The 6,000-nt window shown below is 39.6% G+C and overlaps 1 long non-coding RNA gene across 11 annotated transcripts; it reads left to right on the plus strand.

Moving 5' to 3' along the window:
- Nucleotides 1-216: 216 nt before the first annotated feature.
- On the plus strand, nt 217-5,532 carry LOC136473962 (uncharacterized). Of its 11 annotated transcripts, XR_010762845.1 has the most exons (9): nt 217-630; nt 722-747; nt 847-902; nt 1,238-1,293; nt 1,936-1,997; nt 2,084-2,255; nt 2,712-4,711; nt 5,029-5,071; nt 5,168-5,532. It is a non-coding gene; the product is annotated as an uncharacterized lncRNA (long non-coding RNA). The 11 variants fall into 11 exon arrangements; XR_010762867.1 differs by having other exon boundaries at nt 217-902; nt 2,712-4,205; nt 4,549-4,711; XR_010762884.1 differs by having other exon boundaries at nt 217-902; nt 2,712-4,091; nt 4,546-4,711.
- The last annotated feature ends 468 nt before the right edge of the window (nt 5,533-6,000 follow it).

A 6,000-nucleotide genomic window follows, 5' to 3' on the forward strand; every position in this document is an offset into this window, starting at 1 on the left:
GAATTTTCACAATAATAAGAAAGATCTGGCCATCAGTTTGATCTCCGCTAATATTTTATATTATAGCCATCAGATTTTTTTCCCCTAAAAGATTACCCATCTTAACCATTACGAAAATATATTAAAGTAACCCCCTCAACTTATATCTTAATTATCCACCTCTGCCATTATAAATATAACATGTTATTAGTGAAAACTGCTCGCCTCTCACACGTAATCACCATGTTCGCGCTTTTCGTTGGCTTCTTAGCGCCGCTCCCGCCGCCGCCGCCCCTTCCTCCCTCCCTCTCCCTCTCTCTCTCCCGGCGTCGCAACGTGCCTCCCGAGCCGCGGCGCCGCCACCTCACCACGCGGTGCGCTGCCTAGGCGACGGCGCCGCCGGTTTGGTGCGCGGCGGCCCGCGTGGGCCCCGGCGGCGGCCGTCCCCCGCCACGGCGCGGTGCCAGCAACCACCGTCGGTGCCCGCCGTCGTGGCTGCCCCACGGCGCTGGCTGCTCCCGCCGGTCTGCGTGTGCTCCACGAAACCCTAACTCCATGTGCTTGACGCCCGCCGCTGCACCACGAACTGCTCCTTCTCTTCTGATCTGCGCTGTAGTTTGAGGAATTAATTTCATTCGTACAAGAAGACAGGTGCTTCCTCCTAAAGTCCTAATCTCCGTCCCCATCTCTATCTATTTTGCACTGATGAACATATCAATACATCCCTTCCTTTTGTTGCAAGGGGAACACGTGTGGTGCCGTGTTCAGGTGTGTGCGGATGTTTGGGAAGCGGACATTGTGGGCATTTTCCCTTTTTTTTGATATCTTTTTTAGATTGGCACTAATCTGGGTTTGGCACTGATCTAGGTCTTCGCCAGGTATTCCGAGCTGCAATCGGGTGTTCTGAGATGCGACCTCGACAGGTAATGATTTTAGCTATTTTTGACTCAGATGTTTTAAGTTACAAATGTAAAAAAGTATTGCCTCTAAATTATTATTTACAACGTGCTACAATAATTTTTTTGTTTAGTTTGGATGCACCTCCTTAAGTACAAACGATAGATAATTCCAGTCAAAGGATATATACAACACGACAGTTAATACCTTGCATCGGTTAAAATCAGCATATGGTTCTATAGAACTTTTCCAAAGTTCCTAGGTTTTAATTGATTACAGTCTTTTTTTAGTCTTCATGATTGCAATCTCTTTTTAGTTCTCACTTTTTAGGATAAAAAAACTATTCACTTCTTCCATGTAGGAAACCAACAACATTTTGGGTGCAAACTACCTATGCCAAAAAGCTTAACTATTGAGGTACGTAGTATCTTATTTGTGTGATAACGATTGATTATGGCAACAATCTCATTTGTGATACCTCCTGCTTGGTGTATCTACATCCTTTTATATACCTCTCATTGCTTTATATTGGTACCTACATGTCTAAATATCCTACGTTCAGTGAAGGGGGGAGGGTACTAATCTGATTTGACACTTTAAACCTATGGCTGCATCTTTTTGCTCCAACAAACCAGATGTAGGCTGGGGGAGGATCGAAAAAAATTGCTGATCACCTTGGTCGGTGGATGGATCAAGTTCCAATTCCTTCTTCCTTGGCGATGCTTGCAACAGTTTTGTTGTTCTTTTTCCTTGCTTTTTTTCCTTAGCAGGTTACCTTGCAACCAACAAAGAGACGCCAGGCTGTTGTTCTCCCTTAGCATTCATTCTTCGATTATTTTCCTCACTTTGTGTGACTCTTTGATTCAAGTTCTTCAGTTCAATTCTTCTTTTCCTTTTTGGTCTGCGGTGGGATATTTACCTATTCTTGCCATTCCTGCAAGTTGTTAAGGCAAAAAAAAAGGTTCCTTTCCAATTGCCACTCCGCTGTTCCATGCTTGGCAACTAAATTTTACCATGTCAAGTCCCATTTTTCTTAGTTCAGTATCTTTTCCTCTTCAGGCCCTCAGGTGACATGTAGTTGGATTTTTTGTAAGCTGCTCAACATCTTTGTGGCCCCTTTGGTATGCCATCTGTGCTATTTTTTTCGAGAAGACGCCAGCTACCTCATCAGTGTTGTTATTAATTTTTTTCCCAACATTCTCATCAGTGACAGAAGCTCTGCGCTATGTCAGCGTGTTGCCGCTCCGTAGCCCAGCTGCCTTCACCGGCTGCAGCAACTAGCAGCACAGACCTGTCTATGACAAGATTTGTTTCTACAAATTTCCATTTGAGGGTTTCGTGGTTCAGATAAAAAAATTGATCATGTTCCTTAATAATTGGTAAGTTCACAGCCCTTTTATTTTCCAGTCCTCCCTTGAATATCTCTTTCAAATTCACAAGTGTAGTTTGAAACACATGTACGCCATACGAAGATTCCTGTTGGTTTCAAAGATTTGGTAATCACAGTGATATTCTGAAACCAACCTCCTGTAGGTTTGACAAATTTTTATAGTTGTCCATAACATGTCTAACTGAAAAATGCTCCATACAACGCGAGGCATTACGAGTTCGCACCATGTCCTGCTAGAACCATTATTCAAATATGTTCCCCAATATGTTCCCCAATATCAGGTTTTGACTTTTGATTATGATGTTTTCAATAAGTTAAGATATTTTAGATAGGTCAATGCTTAGAGCAGATGACATGGTTTTCTTTCTTTCCTTCAAATTTGTGTCTGAGTCTTTTACTTTACACATATCTATAATTTTGTTATGAATTTTTTCCAAATTGACAGGCAAGTGCTCTTTGTTGAGGTTTGAGGTAAGACCTAATTTGTTGGAGCTAATTCTAAAAAAGGTTTGATTGCATACTATCTCCTTTGCGTTTATTTTTTGTCTGCATATTCAGTTGCTTTATATTACAGTATATAGCGTACGTTTCCTGCGCCACACTACACAACGTGATTAGTTATCGGTTTTCCATTTCCCTTATCATCAATAATTAAATACTCCAGGATTGAATATGCCATGTGTTCAACTGATTGCATATTCTGCCCAGGAAAGAACATAGCTTCTTAACCATTTCAAGCAATTTTTCTTTTTAGTATTTTGTCACCCAAATACTTAGGCACCTAGCCGCTGCTTATTGTTATTGTTCCCACAATGTTTTCTGTATTACACAGATCAATTTGCTTTTTAGCACTGTGGCGCTGCACTTGATATCAGCTTGAATTGCCATGTGCAAAAAATAGTGCATTACAGAGTGAACATGTGCCAGTTGTAGTAGCATGAAAAATGGTTAGACTTCATACTATTTTCTCTACATGGTTTCTATTTCTGCCTCTAACTAACGATGGCATAATATTGTTGTATGCTATATAAAATTTCTATGTCAAAGATATCTTTTTCCAGCTGTCTGCTAAAAAATTGGGCATGTATTAGTTGCTACGTGCTAATGGGCCTGTATTAGTTGCTGCGTGATAGTGAACATATATTAGTTGCTGCTGTGATAATTGCTCAAAATATACAGGCCTCCTAATTTGTATTTCTTCGTCTCTGTCAGCTTTTTCCTTCTTTGGTATAATATAAGATCTGCTATTTTGCTTCAAACAATTTGGTTTCGCTTTCTTAATTTCCCTGCTCCAGTCAGTGCTGCCTTTTCATGTTCACTATATGCAATGAAAATTCAGTCGCATGTGATACTTAAACTTAGTCACTATATTGTTGGATGATAATGTGCTACACCTGATGAAATTATTCTTTTTGTAATATAGTGACCATCACCTACCTCAGTGATGTCCTGCTACAGATTTTCCTACATTTCAAGTTACCAAATGCTAGATGATAAGCATGTCATAGTTGTATATTTGTGTTATTAGTCATGCTCATTATTTATCATTCCATGGCTATACAAAAGTTAATTCTTCTCTAGCGAGGTCCTTTATCATTCCTAAAGTGTACTGTATAGATATGTTTGCTTCTTCATCTCTCAGTAAAATAAAATATATCATGAGATCTATGTTGTGCTCATCTACTAGGTTAACTTAGCCTCAATTTTTCTGCATTTCCTTACAATTTTTTCAGATAAATTTTTTGGGCCTTTGCCACCGACTAAACTACCTTTTTGATGTTGCAGGCTTCCCAGTTGTGGAAAAGTGTTATGGAAACCATAAATGGTTTGCTGACTTCCTGAATCATTGCTCTACTATGTTACTTCCAATGGCATTCTACTTTGAAGATAGTTCTCTACAGTTACTCTTGCAAATGATTTATGAATGCGACTTTAAAATGTTCGGTTTCATTGGAACATGTTACATTTACTCACTGCATGCTAGATTTGTTTTGGTTAATTACCCATTGCCACCTAAGTAATGGTTATTCCCCGGTAATCTTAGACTCAGCGCTTATGGAACATTGTAACATGCTAGATTTGCCTCGTGCTTATTTTGTTGCATTTATAGATCTCTAAATTCTGACTACATGCAATGCTATCGCTAACACCATGAAGTGGTATAAATGTCTTGCCAATCTAACGCCCTTTCACCGATTCGCCATTGTGTCGTCATTAATATAGCACATGTAGCTTTCATATAAGGTTTGCTGAACATTTCTCCTGACCAACATGATTAGCAGGTCTGACGGAGAGCAGGTATTCCTGAATGACAAGCAGTTGAAAGCTAAGCAAACCCTGGTGGTATGACCTCATTGTCTTCTCAGTTCACTTGATGAAGGATCCAATGGAGATGTATTAAAATATAGCATTTTTTGTGCTACATATATCTGTAGATCCATTTGAGTAAGTACATGATTAGTCTGCACTCTTGCCATTTAGTAGTCATTCTGGCTTTCTGAGTGCAAGTAAAATATTTATTGCATGGTTTGCGAAACGAAGTGCTCGATATTGTGTGTATCATAAGCTAAGAAAGAAGTTAGTTGCTTCATTGTACCTGCTGTGCTGGTGACTGGATTTTTAAGCCTCCTGCAAAAATCAAACACATATATTTCGTCCACACATTTATCAACTAATTCTGGACGCGCGCGAGGGCGCGCGCCTTGTACTAGTATACTCTGATGTAGTGTTCAGTAACTTAAATCCGTTGTACTGTGTTTCAGGGAAGCAAGAGAAGGTAATGCTACTGCTACTGATATGTTGAAGGTAATACAATAGCTGCTCTAGAAACTACAGTTCATACTCTACTCATGGCACATTCTCAGTTAGTAATCTCAGTTTTTTTTTTTGAAATTTTTGCAGCTACTGTGAACGTGATCTTATCGGTTCGGTCTGATCCTGTTAGTTCTGCAGCTACCATTTTCAATCATGTTTGGCAGCTACAAGCGTGTTGTTTCAGTTAGAATCTTGAGAAAGTTTCCAAGAACGATTTTTGGGTCCGATTTCATCTGTCTTCTTGTCATTTGTGTTATCCAACAGCCAAAGCTTTTGGCTATTTTGTGCATGCTTTTCCTTGATTGACTGCAAACAGAGAACATGGATGCATGTATGTTAGTGCTAGCTGAACCAAGGAATTGGATCCTTCTTTTTCCTGCAAGTGAATTGGAACTAAATTGATGGCTGCATGTATGTCAGACTATCAGTATGGATGAGTTTTGAACCGTGCGTGTGTGAGCTATTTTATCAGCATGGTTTCTGTTATCTTTCTTGATATCAATCTTGCAATTATGTTTATCTTATTTATTCTTCATCTATTTTGTATTAAGAAACAACAAAATGGTATACAAGGATCCTATTCTCATTTAATCATGGCTGCATGTATGCATTAAATACTTTGCAGACACTTAAATAGACAACCATAGTATAAGTGTTTAGTCGTCTCTATGTGAACTTGCAGACGGCAACCTATTTGTGGATTGTACATGCCGTAAGCCCGCTCGTGCGCGCTCTACCACCGTCCAACCTGCAAGTCTTTTTAGATTGTGAGAACCACCACTCGTTGCACCGATGGCTTGTACGCAGTCAACAGTAGCAATTTTTTTAACACTTTTTGTAAATTAATTTTAAATCTAACACTATTTTTTTCTTCAAAACTAACACTTTTGGCCGCGCCTATTGCCATGACGCGGCGAAAC

Source organism: Miscanthus floridulus, chromosome 1 (genome assembly GCF_019320115.1).
Source record: "Miscanthus floridulus cultivar M001 chromosome 1, ASM1932011v1, whole genome shotgun sequence".
Classification (NCBI taxonomy): domain Eukaryota; kingdom Viridiplantae; phylum Streptophyta; class Magnoliopsida; order Poales; family Poaceae; genus Miscanthus; species Miscanthus floridulus.